This window comes from Bombus terrestris, chromosome 18, assembly GCF_910591885.1.
Source record: "Bombus terrestris chromosome 18, iyBomTerr1.2, whole genome shotgun sequence".
Lineage (NCBI taxonomy): Eukaryota > Metazoa > Arthropoda > Insecta > Hymenoptera > Apidae > Bombus > Bombus terrestris.
In genome coordinates this window covers 4,139,455-4,154,037 of record NC_063286.1, presented here as the reverse complement: position 1 = coordinate 4,154,037, position 14,583 = coordinate 4,139,455, and the positions used below count along the sequence as shown (strand labels likewise).

Genomic DNA, 14,583 nt, shown 5'->3' with positions numbered 1-14,583 from the left:
GAAAAAATGTAATGAAATAAAAATAAGAATCAAAGAACGTGGAAAATGGTTTTCTCTGATTATTTTAAGTAAGCCACATCAAAAAAATATGGTTCCCAAATTTTAACGATAAATCATGTTAATAACGCATGGAAGCGAGTAAAAAGCTAATTAACAAAAGATGTGTAAATTTAAGATACTACAGATCGTAATTTATGACACTCGCGTTTTTAATCATGAGACATTAAAGAATCGAATATCGGAAATGAATCAATTAGTAGAATGACAATTCTTCCTGCTATTCTCCCAGGGCCCTTAATTACGATAATTAATTAGTCGCATTTAATTACCGCGGACGACATTAATGTTCCATAAAGGTGTTCCTTTAACCAAAGTAACCAAAAAACGATTAAATTGTCGTAAAAATCAACTCAAGTTAAAGTTGAGTATCGAAGACTATTAAAATTTTGTGGAAATTAAACACATGCCAAGTGGAAACTTAACTTTACTTGAATAAGCTATCTACTTGTGCTTAATTTCAATATTAAACTGATCTGGATTATCCAGCTCAATTAATTTGTTCAATTAACCCAAACAATCGTATAATGTTGAGTATCGAACAGAATTAGATTTTTGTGGAAATTAAACACATGCAAAGTGAACTAACCTTACTCGATTAAGCTACCTAGTTGTGTTCAATTTCAATATTAAACTAATCTGAATTATCCAGCTCAATTAATTTGTTCAATTAACCCAAAAAATCGTATATAAAATTGAGTATCGAAGATAATTATATTTTTCTGGCAATTAAACACATGCATAGTGAACTAACCTTACCCGATGAAGCTACCTAGTTGTGTTTAATTCCTGCACCTTGAAATTTCAACATTAAGCCAATCTGTATTATCCAGCTCAATTAATTTGTTTAATTAATCCAAACAATCGTATAAAGTTGAGAGTATTCGAGATAATTATATTTTTCTGGCAATTAAACACATGCAAAGTGAACTAACCTTACTCGATTAAGCTACCTAGTTATGTTTAATTCCTGCACCTTGAAATCTCAACATTAAGCTGATCTGAATTATCCAGTTCAATTAATTTGTTCAATTAACCCAAACAATCGTGTACCACTTGTGAATCTTCATTTTTTCATTTTTAAATCATCAACGCTACTTACGTACTTATAAAAATCAATAAAATATTCAAAGTATAGTATCTTATTTTTTTGCAGTATTTAATAAATAACACAATTTTTATCCTACTTCTGTTTTAACAATTACATTAATAAAAATATCGATTTGAATTAATATAATATAATGCATCGTCTAGTAATAAAGCTAATCTCTTCATTCACGATTGAAATTTCAATCGCGCGAAGGAGGAAAAGTAATGCGCGATATCGCGCGGAATTTATGTTCCATACAAAATTGAATGAACAACATTCTTCGAAAGAACGACTGACACGCCACTTTCAAGTGTAGCGCTCGAATTCTTCGGGCGTGGAGTGGACTAAAGGAGAAAACAGGTTTCTCGAGACTCAATTAAACAGCAACTCCGAGCTATCCTTCGTTGCAAGTTCAATGTTCTCGGCTAAACTTTCGATGGAAAAGGACAGGATAGAAAATAGAGTTTGATTAACTCCTCTCTCATTAAAAAACACTTCTTCAGCTCGGATTGCTCAACAGCAAAAAACAACGAGATAAGAAGAACGAGATAATGAATTGGAAAAGAAATATTAGGTTATCCGAAAAGTCTTTTTCGTTTTGTAAGAAAATAATAGACGCGCAATGTTTTTTGTTTTATATTAGTTTATTGAATTATGCACGAACGTAATAATAGAAATAGAACGAAATGGATCATACCTAATTCAATAAAATAATATAAAACAGAAATTGTTGTCCATCTATTATCATCTTATGAAACGAAAGAAACTTTTCGGACAACCTAATATTTGTCAAATTTTCCAAATTAACGGCGCGAGCATTAAAATTTAACGAAAGTGAATGGAATCGTGGAACTGTGCAGGTGAAGAGGCGTCCACGGGGAAAGAAAGGCAGGAAATTTTAATCACTCTTAACGCGCAGTCTCACGTGAGTTCACACAAACTGAAGGAAAGAAAAAGACAGCAGAAGAGAAGGGCTCGGAGGAGTATGGCGAGAAGTTGGCGCAAGTGAAAAGTGATCTCGTGTTTCATTCGCACGGCTTAATATTCGAAGAAGTTGGAACCAATCCAGATTAAAGGCGCCTGCTGGAATTATTATTATTAAACGTGGCGCTGTGTAATTTTCTCTCTGCTCCGTCCCGTCTGCTACCTTTGCCATTCAAACAGACACACGAATGGAATATCTTTTAACATCCGCTCGACGTTATGTTAATTCATGTTAATTTCATTCAATAAATCCTACTAATAATTCCGCAGCTTCTTTTCTTCCTCCGGAGAAAAGTAAAAGAGATTTGCCACTCTTTCATTCTTTTCTCTTCTGTCGTCGAGTGTCCACTCGAATCCATACGGACTACAAAAGAGAAGTACAATAGTTTTCAGGGACGATCGACCAGCTCTCGCAGCGCCAATTTAATATTCAACGAATCTGGAACTAATCCAGGGGACTAGATTCCGCGTGACATTTTTGCAAAACGTGACACTGCAATTTCCTTGGTGGGCACGATGCCGAGCGTGTGCTCCTTGTTCCAGATCCTTTCGTCTGTTTTTCTTTCGCCAATATCCGACAATCTACCGGCGTGCAATTCTTCTTCTTCTTCGGCTTGAATTTCTCAACAAATCTCACACGAACTCGACATATCAGGAATGCGCGCAGTAACAGGAACGTTTGCTCGCGGAGGTTATTCGAGTATCAAATTTCGTGAAGCTGTTTTGTGTGCGTGAATAGCCGCAATGTAAACGACGGTTTTAGCGAGAAAGGTTCGTCGAATGAAATTCTTGCAGAATTCTTCTTAAAACTGAAAGACGCTTGAAAGTAATTTTCGATTTTGTTATTGGCGAAATATTAGGTTGGCAACTAAGTGATTGCGGAGTTTGTCAATGCCATCTAATGACCCACTCCGCAATCACTTAATTGCCAATAGAAGTAGAATTGCGAATGCTGGTATAAAACTCGACATAACAACGTTTGCTGTTTGAACGCAGAAATTACGATTCATTTACATTTATTTCATAAAATCAGTTGAAGAATACCATTAAATTCTCAACTTATTGAAACCTTTGTTACAAAATTTAATGCTATTAGGTTGGTAACCAAGTGATTGCGGATTTTGTTAATAGGTGGTATTGCTCGTCCTATCTTGCATCTAATGGTGCACTGTGTTAAAACACTGTGTTAAAACACTGTGTTAAAACACCTCAGCGAAACATGCGATTTTGGCGTGGCAGTCAAAGTTTAAAATGTTGAACAAAATTCAATAAGCCGCCGTTGAGTATAAAAATAGTCGCTGATGACCGAAGTAATTGATGCGAATTTAAATAAAATAATTAAATAATAATAATAATAAATATCTTACGAAGAAATTTTCCATCGATTCCATCAATCAATTAAAACAATGCAGAAATATGATGTTTCCACGCGAGAAATTTACCAGCGTAGGATCGATGAACGAATTAATGAATGAAAACTTAGTTTACGAATTAATTAATTGCTGCAGTCGCTCTTTCAGTTATTCGTTATTATTATTCGTATCCGCTTAAGCTGATAACTACCATTGTAAACAATTTTCAATCGATACAGAGAGGCGCGTTTTTATCGGCAAATAAACGAAAGACTTGGAGCTATTCGTGCTCGCGGAGAAAAAGACAAGTTTTTGTTCGGTCAGAAGTTATGTATCGGCGAAGTACCTGCCGATATCGACACACGAGAGAGTCTAGCGCCTTCTGCAAATGAAAGCGTTTCCTCCGAGACAAATGTACCCTCGTTTAGCAACTTATTTAGCTAAGTTATTATCGCGTCGAGTTTGAATAAACGTCTCTAATAAAACGAACACCAGCTACGTGATCCTTGGCGCAGATATCAAAAGGTTTAGATAGAAATAAATTGTATTGGATTGGCAACTAAGTGATTGCGGAGTTTGTCATTAGGTGGTATCGACAAAATCCGCAATCACTTAGTTGCCAACCTAACAAAACACGAGTAACGCGTGCTGGTAATTTGGTCGTTGAGATAACATGTGTTGTGAGAAACATGATACTACGTTGATAATATACGAACATCCCTTAAGAATGCAATGACAACTGAGAAGTTTCATTGTGAGAGAATAGGTATAAATCATAGAATGGCGAGTATTGGATTAATTCTGACACGCGTGAATACAGTGCATCCTTGGGTATATGTTCCAGAATATTGGGTATATGTTCTTCGCGTGTGTAATGATATCTTTTGAAATAAAAAGTTGCAAAGTGTTAAAATGTTAAATCAAAGTGTTATCTAACGCTTTGTACGGTGTGTTTATCGCATCCTGTGAGTGTTGCTGGTAGTTTTATCGTCGTTTTATAGGTCTACGTAAACAATTTGAATTTTTACTATCTGAACTTTACTATCACGTGGTAGTACAAATTATTTCGTTTGGTTTTTCGCTTATCGTTCTAAAATAAAATATTCCGTTATATGCAGGCTAACCGCAGTGTTTCGTATATTTATTTTTTGTTCTGTTTTTAAATATCTTTTGATACTTTTGCATTCGTTCGAATATAATACAAAATAAATATTAATGCTTCTAACTTACTTGCATTTGCGACCAAGTTTTCTCAATTCAGCTAGAAACTGCTGTAATTAGAAAATAAAAAATTAATAAAGACGAATTTATTGCATCTAGGTAAATTTTAATAAAAAAACACATAGAGTCACGAGTATCGTTTAGCTAAAAGAATAAAATTTAAATTATGTCATAAGCAATGTAATAATTTGTTTGTTATGGAGAGATGAAATATGGATCGAAAATGAGAATCAACATGTTCCAACGTCGAACATTGTAAAATTGGAAATTCATGCAAACCCGAAAGGGAGGAACTACGTTACAATAAATAATAATCAAATTAAGTGACAATAATTTTGCAATTACATTTGACAATCCTCCGCGATAATATAATAATATATAAATTAATAACTAAATAATTCAGTACAATACCGATACTCCTCCAATGAAGTCCATTAATATTTCTTCATTCGCCTCGAATTAATCGACGAGAGCAGATAAAAGTAAAAGAAGAAGAACGAAGAAATAAGAAAAACGAGAGGAAAAGGGTGAAAAGGAAGAAATTAGGCCGGAGAAGCTCGGCTCGGCGAAAGAAATTAATAAAATACGAAACGAATGCGAGAGCGGACTCGTTCTGTGAATGCCACAGCAAGACAATGGCGCCCGGAGAAGGAAAAAGTGGTCGCCGATTAAGCTGACTACTGATAACGCCGCCGAGAGGGAGGGGCAGTCGCGTGCGAAATTCTGCATTTCAACCTCAAATGATTTAAACCTCGTTTAAAAGGTTTTAAGCGGTTTCATCAAATACGCGGGTTAAATTACAGCGTTCTTCGTCGTTGCGACGAGTTGGTGCCTGCAGCGGTGTGGAAGACGAGGGCTGATCTTTCTTTCTATTGGAGGGACAAGGAAGATAGGTGGGGAGAGTGAAGCGAAAAAGGGAAAGAGCGTGACTTGATGGTGTATTGTCTGCGAATGAAATTGGGGTCTGTAAGATCGATCCAACTGGCATAATATCTGGTTGGCGCATAATAGCGATGCATTCACGCCACATTTTAACCTTTTTCATCTCTTATTCGGGATACGTTAAGCGCATCGGGCATGGCTTAACCCTCGATCGTTTCTCTAACTTCACTGTGGTCATTGTCCCATCAGTTGTGGCTATTCTAAAGTTGAATTCGGAAGTCGGAAATATTCAAGTGCGAGTTTATCACCTTTTTGCTGTTGTTCGTGTCGGTTGGGGATGTTTACACGAACGCGTGTTTTTATAGATCTGATTGGAGAAATGGAATCCAGGCAGAAAATTTCATCCAGTGAATATTATGACAAATACTATATTTTGGATGTTTCGATGTTTGAATGTACATGTTACGTATGTTCTGTACATTTTTGCAATTTTACGTTCGATGTAATGTCGGTAACCTGGTTAAGACAATTTATCGAATTTAATATAATTATTTATTGAATTTAATTAAACCTTGAATAAGCGATACGTATTGTAAGACCTATACTAATTTCGAGTGTAACTTGTTTCGTTCATGAAAATTCATTTTTAACTAACATTGGTTTGATGAATTATAGAAATTACTGGGTTGACGACAAAATGATTGCAGATTTTGTCATTACCATCTAATGAAACATCCGCAATCACTTAGTTACCAACTCATACGATACGAGTGGAAAATTATACTAAGTTTGTTATGCCACATTCGCCGTTCCAATTTCTACGTACAATTAAATACAAGGAAAAAAGACATTGAAAGTGCACTTTCTAATGGCAAGATTTCAAAATATGTATGTAAGGTCGTTAATCACGTGGCAATTCAAGGATCGATTCTGAAATCTGAAGATCGAGTTTATTCTAAAAATACTTAAATGAAATGCAGGAGTAAACAACAATTAATAACAGTCATAATTAAATAAACAACAACCAAATAATAACAGTAAACAATAAATAGCAAGTTTTGTGCAGAATCTACCTGAAAATCGATTCTCGATTTTCAACGTCCTGAGCTACCGATCTTTCTCCGTCAATCTTCAATGTTTTAAATAATTACTCTTTCTTCTATAGTCTTATCTATCTCTGATGTTGCTCTCTGTCCGTCCGTTTGGCAAATGAGCGTCTCTCAAAATGGCTGTCCGTTAAACAAAGAAAGTCGTTCTGTCCGTGAAACAGAGAAAGTCCCTATCACCCTTGAACTCTAGGGAGTTTACATGTATATTCATAGCTTTGAAATGACAGAAATGATATTGATAATTTCACCATTCCGTTTTTATGATCATTTTTTCTCATCTCCGCGATCCGTAATAAATACGAAAATTATTAAAATCGTAAATACTGAACATTTAATGGATTGCTACGAACATACCGTTGTATCAAATGAATTCACGATACTCGTAATTTGAATATTTTCTGTCGAACGTAAATTCGAACGGAATTATGAAAAATATGATTTAACAGCAGCTTTATTTAAATTCATGGTGTGTTCATTTTAGTTGATCGTTATTAAACAATATCTGTCGGCTCGATACGGCCGAATGTAGCAGCTGCTATAAAAAAGTATTCATTACACAGTATTTTGCAATGTCCACAGGGAGAGAAGTACACGTAGCAAAACGGATTATTCTCTGCTACATTATTCTTCGTTTCATTATATTTCGCACGGTAGAGAAGGCATTGCCAAGAAAACGTGACGTCGGTGTCGTGTTAGGATTTATTAAATCGTGTAACAAAATGCTTCTCGATTACGTGAAAAGTATTGAGTCATAAGAAAATATTCTTCTCTTTTATTTGTCTTCGACAACCAATTTCAATATACGGTACAAGGACGAGTTTATTACCTTCATTGAAAAAGGCCTTTGAATTATCTACAATGGCTGATGAAAGTATTTGAACGCTTATACTTACAAATTTCAATTAATAAAATGAGGTGTACTAATTTGTTAAAACAATTTGGTACCTTCACACTAAAGTATTCGAACGCTGTAACACTGTTGATAGTTTTCCATCTTCGTTTGCATCGAATGTAAACATCGTTGCTAAATGAAAATATTGATACGTTCACTTGAGGTTAGGATATCGTTTCAGTAACAGTGTTACGACCGTTCGCGGAGAGACGCGATCGCGAGGAAACGCGTCAGTGAGAGGCGTAAATTCTCGCTACGATTTTGATAGTCGACGCCGCGAATCAGTCGTTCCCCTGTTTCGATTAGGATAACAGAGGTAGTTCGAATGATTGTAACACAGAATTAACGGGGTTAATATAAGCTTCCATGTTTAACAATATTTAAAATTATAATTAACACGGTGCAAATAATTTAACGATGATACAACTAGTGTATTATTATAATTCGACTCGACTTTATAATATTTCTCGACGTATTCGTTTGACTAAGCGGCCTTGATTTTATTTCTCTGAACCTCTCGGTTTGAATCCTCGTATGATACTGATTGCCCTTCGATTTTTTCCTTTGTCTTCTCTTGGAGACGACCCCCACCACGCTTGGGTCTCGCAATCGTTCGCGCTTATGATCACGTATGCTACCTTTTTTGTGTAGGTAAAATAACGGACCGAAGGCGAATCGATGTTTTTTAGAACTCGCTGCTTGACGGCAACTATGCGCTTATCGCTACATTGTGTATATCTCGCCGGTCATGTAAGACGATATGTCTGCGACACTGTAGTACCAAGGGAGAGTACCACGAAACAAACCATATATTAATGTGGTAAATCATAGAAAAAGATTGACTTTTACAAAATCTATATTAATAAAGATAACTCTTTTTGGCACAAAGTCATCTTTTCGGAAGAATTAGGAATTAGGATTATTGGAAGATTTCCACTTCCAACAAGATAATGATCCTAAGCATATTGCTAGAATTGCGGAAGAATGGATCGTATATAACACACCACACATGCTAATTACTCCACCGCAAAGTCCAGACATAAATCCGATTGAAAATTTATAGACTAAAATCGGAAAAAGATGAAATAAATTTCAAATAATCTCAAAGCAAGTATTGGAAGATAAAATTTTACAAAATCATTGATTTATAGCATGGAACGTCGATTGAGACGCACTATCGCTGCTAAAGGTGATCCAACAAAATATTAATATTAAATAATTTAATAATGTATGTAGCGTTTAAATACTTCTGTCAGTCACTTACAATACGTGTTTCTAATAAATGTATAACTTCTACCTACGTTGTTGAATCCTTTTCAAATTTTACTGACATAACCTCAAAACTTCCATCTTCCTATTGACATCTGCTTGTCGAAGCAAGTTACTTGAATGTACATTATTTCGGTCATTCAAGTTTACATATGTAAGCGTTCGAAGACTTTCGTGAGCCACAGTATATTATTGGTTTCACGATGACAATAGAACACATTTTTAGAATATGTTTCCACGTAATGAGAATAAATATTCACATACATATACTATACAGTGAATCACAAAAGTATTTGTACGTTCGCAGTCGTTAAAGTCGTTAAAGTCGTTTACATAATTAATATACTTTAACAGCATACATTCTACAATCTTTGTCGATAGAAATATACAGGTGTAGTAATTAAACTTGTAGCGGCACATGAATCAATGGAAGATCTGAATCGACAAAAACTCATATTGTTGTGCCTTGGAATAACAACGTTGTTTTGGTTCGCTAGGTTTAAAAAGGTAAACGAACTGCGGGCAAAATATTGTTTGTAGTCGTCAACCGGAGTTACATTTGACCTTCTTGTAACACCACCAGTCGATACAAATAGACGAACGTGTCCTCTAGGACGTTCAGTATAGCGAGTCACGCAGTCGAATAACGAGCGACGATTACGACCGGCACTATTTTTGTAATTGTATTTTAAAGTAATTTTAATATACACCGAATATTACAGTTTTATCGATCGTCTGTTTAATAAACCAACACGTATAATAAACCACCTCAGGCTGTTCATTGGAAAATATCGATTAATTATAATACAGATGGAAATTTAAATAAATCGTGGAAGTCAGTAATTGCTCGAAAATAAATACCTCTGTAATTCACTATTTATTTATTTCATACCCGCGTGGGTTGCTTGATCGAGTGGTACACAGACTCTGAAAATATTAGTAGGAAATATGGTTATTAAACAATTTTTAAGCAGAATTTATAAAGAAGTTGTTGATACCGTGAGAGTAAATGTAGAGAGAGTAAATGTAGAAAAGTAAATGTTAATTAGTGAAATGAATCACTGTTTCTCGAATGAAATAATTTTTAAGAAATAACAAAAGAAGAATATTTTTGTTAAATTTATCAATCGTTCCTTTGTTCTGTTCGTTTATAAACGTTTATAAAATATCACAATCACAAATTCGTGTACAAAATACAAAGTTTCATAATATAACAAAACGAAAGTCAAATCTTCATCATTTTGGTTACCAATGTTATTTAGCAATTAAGCTAGAAAAATTAATGTCTAGCTGGACAAATTGTAAAGTACAAATTAAATAATAAAAAAAAAATTTCGTTGCTTGAAAAGAACATGCAACTAAAGGCCGCGGAATATTCTTAAGCGCAATAATTATTTTCTTACCGCGCGAATGAAAATGCAGTGGAACGGAAGTAACCGGTTAACAACGAGGAGCATCGCATGAAAGAATCTCGTTACCAGATAATTAATACAAAGAGCCTAAGGGGCCAAGCACCAACGTCGATAATAATTAGCGGCAATCCAGGAAATTATGACTGAATTTAACAGAAGAAATGACCCAATTACACGATCACTCCTTCGTAAATGCAGCGAAGAAAAATTCCCTTTTCATTGACAGCTCGTGAAAGTATTCAAACACTCGTACGTATATACCTTTCATAAATATGAGGTGGTTTAAGGTGTAAGTGCCCAAGAAATACTCTCGATGTTCAACAATAAAGTTTATTTAACAATTAACAGTCAACAATCAACAATCGCGCTTCTCGAATATGTTTACTTCGCTGTTACGCTAAACCCTTCGCACTTCGCTGTTCGAAACCAAATGGATTCTTTTCTTTGTTGCCCCTCGATATCCCCACTACGCACGCGTTCGTTAGACGTTCGCGACGATTGCCACGTTGCATTCTTCCGAAAATTCGGCGAAAGAACCGTAGGGATATCGATGGTATTATACATTGAGCATGCCGACCTTACGTTTTGATGGTATAGCGCTTTGCGTCGCGAAGGCGTTGGAAAGTTCCGTCGTCTTTATATATTTTTAATTTATATATATTTTGTAATATATTAATTTAATATATTATTTAATATATTTTATATTAATATATATATTTTTAATTATTTAATTTGTACTTTGCAATTGATCCAGCTGGACATTCGGTAAATTTTTCTAGTTTCATTGCTAAATAACACGTGGATGGCTACCCCAGCGGGATACCATCTTCCAGTTTGACTATTATAAATATATTGTGTGTATTATAATTTGCAATTTCATTAACTTTGCAACGAGACTCGATTATCATAATTATATTGATCCACTGACAACGAAGCGTCGTTCCATAGAAGCGTATTAGACACGTCGATGGTAACAGTACGCTTTCATGCAGCGGTCATTCTAAAGTAATGCGCACCTGTCCACGAAACAACCGTTTTCGTCGTCACGACTAGCGTTAACATTGACAGTAGCCAGGCATTCGTTGCAACTATAAATATAGAACGTAGTGATCGTAGGATGAAGGCGTCTTTCCTCGTTGCTCGACATTTTAATAATCAGACAACATGTTGTACCGTACTGTACGCTTCGTAGACTGAACACCAGGGTAGAAGTATCGTCACGTCTAATAGACTACGCTTATGCTTCTATGAAGCGACGCTTCGTGCATAGGGCGTGGACAGAGGCTTTTGTTTGGAATAAACGTGTACATGGGTTGGCAACTAAGTGATTGCGGATTCTTTCAATACCACCTAATGACAAAATCCGCAATCACTTAGTTGCCAACCCAATAGGAACTGCAAGATATTTAAACAGTTAATTGTATATCATATTGATGAACTGTAATTTTTAATGAAACTGTTTTGCTAAATTACAATTATAAAAATTGTTTACAATATTCAATGGGAATTTTCTACTAAATGTAACATATATATAATTTGCAATAAATATCTTGTAATTCCTATGTACATACATTTTCAAATCGGTTTGTTGCTTTACCAAAATAATCATGACAGTCGTGTCTCATTACAATGCTAATGAAATTTTAAAATATTTTATATAATACGTACGATGATATAATGCACGAAAAAATATTCTATAGTGAATATTCAAATATATAGAATTGAGCTACTATTAAAAGTGTTAAAAGGTAAAAGCGACGTAATAATAGGTCGGGCCGAGATTCAAATTTCATGCAGGCAGTGAGCAACCGATTATATTACGATCTCATGAAATACGCCGACAATTTCGGCTATCTAGTAAATTTTACGGCGGAGCCACCTCTGCGCCGCTCCAAATATTCCGACAGTAATTACTCGTAACCGAGGTAGCACCGGCCCGATCTACGGCCAACGCGTCTATCCGTGCACTAATTAAGAACTTAGGTAGTCAGATGCGCGATGGGTGGCAGGTGAACGGGAGAAATTATTTTTGGTTAAATTAAACGGCGAACCGAGGGTCCTGGATACGAAAGACGACGTGCAACCATGCGATATTCTGGCTGTTCTGGCTATACAACTATATAGGACAGCATAGAGTAAATTTGCATTGTACAATAATTTACGTAACGGAATATATTTCTACTCTACGCTTCTTCTATTCGAATTTTATCGTCGCTAACCAACATTTATATTTACTTTTTTTATTTATTTATTCCTGATCCGTCGATAGTAAATGCTGGATAAGTGAATAATACAGATGTGTAATAGTAAAACTGACTAAAATAAGGTCGTGTGGATAAGTGGATGTGCGTAGATGATTTTTTTTTATTATTATTATTTAATTTGTACTTTGTAATTTGTCCAGCTGGACATTTGGTACATTTTTCTAACCTCAGCGGGATACCATCTTCGAGTTTGACTATTTTAATAGACTACCGGTCGGTAAGCGTCGGCGACAAAAGACCGATTAATCAGCTATCGGTCGGCAAAGTGTTAAAAACCCCTAGCACTAAAACGGTAAAAACACTTTGACTGCCACGTCATATATGACCCACCACGGTTTCTCCTGTGGCGCCACTGTGTGGTCATTGGTGACCGGAGCGCTTCAACTTCTTACAATTGTGAAAATTGAATGAAAATTGACAGTTAGGGCACTTTCAATATAACCGATAAATAGAAGATACTTTGAAATAAAAAGTGCCCATTGAACAATTAAGCATTTTTATTAGAACATCAATAAAAAAAAAAAAAAAAAAAATGAGAACAAATGTTGCATATAGCGGTGCACTGTGTTAAAACACTTTAAAAATAAATGTGACACATCGGTACAATCTAGACAATAGGTGGTCAGCTTTAGGTGAATACCTTAATTTTTGTTTTTCTTGTTTGTTTATAGAGTATCATGGCGTTTGAAATTGATGTATTTAACAATAACTCTAAAGGTAATTTTATATACCACTTGAGGGTTCTTCTATGTGGTGTAGAATATGCTACCATTCGATCTGATAAATCTACAGCTCATTTTCCACTGTTGGTAATCTACCACTACCATTGCTTTATCACAAACATAATTTTTTTCCGGACCTCTACCATTTCAACCGAATGTTTCGTCGAAATCATAAAAATAATCATAAAACTGTTTACTAATATCTCCTACGCGTTTCAACAATATATTCTGCACGTTTTGCTTACGACGAAATAACGAATGCGAATGGTTCGTTGAAATAAACGAAGCTTTGTTATAATATGTCACTATCAACTGTTACCAAGGCGCCACGGTGTCACCAGTGACCACCAATAAGATAAACGGTCCATTGAGGAAGAATGTTGTCTTACATCATCAATTTATTATTATCTTGCCATTACATACTTTGAATAATAAAAATAATAAGTTGCAATCAAATAGTTAATCATCGTTTTTAATTATTGCTCTGTATCGGTAACCACGAGCGCGGACCGTACACGAACAGCAGTTGGCCATAAGACGACGTGACAGCTATCTCAGCGCATTGGTCACGGAAGACGTCGGGATACCGCACCAACTAATTATTTACCGGTTATTACTCAAAGCAACTAGACTTCCCGGGTGCTGGCGCGTCGGTATCTATTATACAATCGTATCGTGTCCTTTTTTCATCCTCGTGCGCCTCCTTTGCGTTTACATGCCTCGCTAATTGTTGAAATTTTCATTATTTTCGCGGATTATGAAACGAACACAATCATATTTTTGTAGTATCTCGGAGGAAATACAGAATCGTCGAATGATAAGAAGAAGGAATGAAACGATAATGGGTAGACTAAGAATGTTCGTGGAATTTCGTGGAAAGAAATCTTGTTTTACTCGGTAGATATCGCAGTATTCTGCTAGAATCCTAGTACCTCAGACGATGTGAATGTAATATCGGTTCATTCAATATAATTCCAATAGACATCCTTCTAACAGATCCTTGACAAAATCAAAGAAAAAAGGAAAGCGAAAGCAAAATGGCAAAACCATAGAACACATGAAAACAAGACATCTGTAGCGGCACTCGACAGCAAAACTTTTCAACGGGTTCTGTTCCGTGACTTGCTACACAAAGACCCTATACATACCGGACGACGGTAGCGCTATGGTTAGCGTAATTGGTTACGAACGCTCCAGACGCAGGTTGGAATCCCGACACTCATAGTCCGGTTTTTTCTCCACGATTCCCTAATTGAGAGAAAACAGCAGTATCTATCACGATATATTATCCACCTCAAAACCTTTTAAGCTATGGAGATATACTTGAAA

The 14,583-nt window shown here is 35.5% G+C and overlaps 1 protein-coding gene and 1 long non-coding RNA gene across 12 annotated transcripts in view; one reads left to right on the top strand and one right to left on the bottom strand.

Moving 5' to 3' along the window:
• Positions 1 to 14,583, top strand: part of LOC100647243 (tyrosine-protein kinase Btk29A) — a 328,457-nt gene that overhangs the window by 280,335 nt on the left and 33,539 nt on the right. The window lies entirely within an intron of this gene.
• LOC125386875 lies at positions 1,200 to 10,069 on the bottom strand. Its single transcript, XR_007227407.1, has 2 exons — positions 7,641 to 10,069; positions 1,200 to 4,754 (listed from the first exon to the last, which is right to left on the bottom strand). It is a non-coding gene; the product is annotated as an uncharacterized LOC125386875 (long non-coding RNA).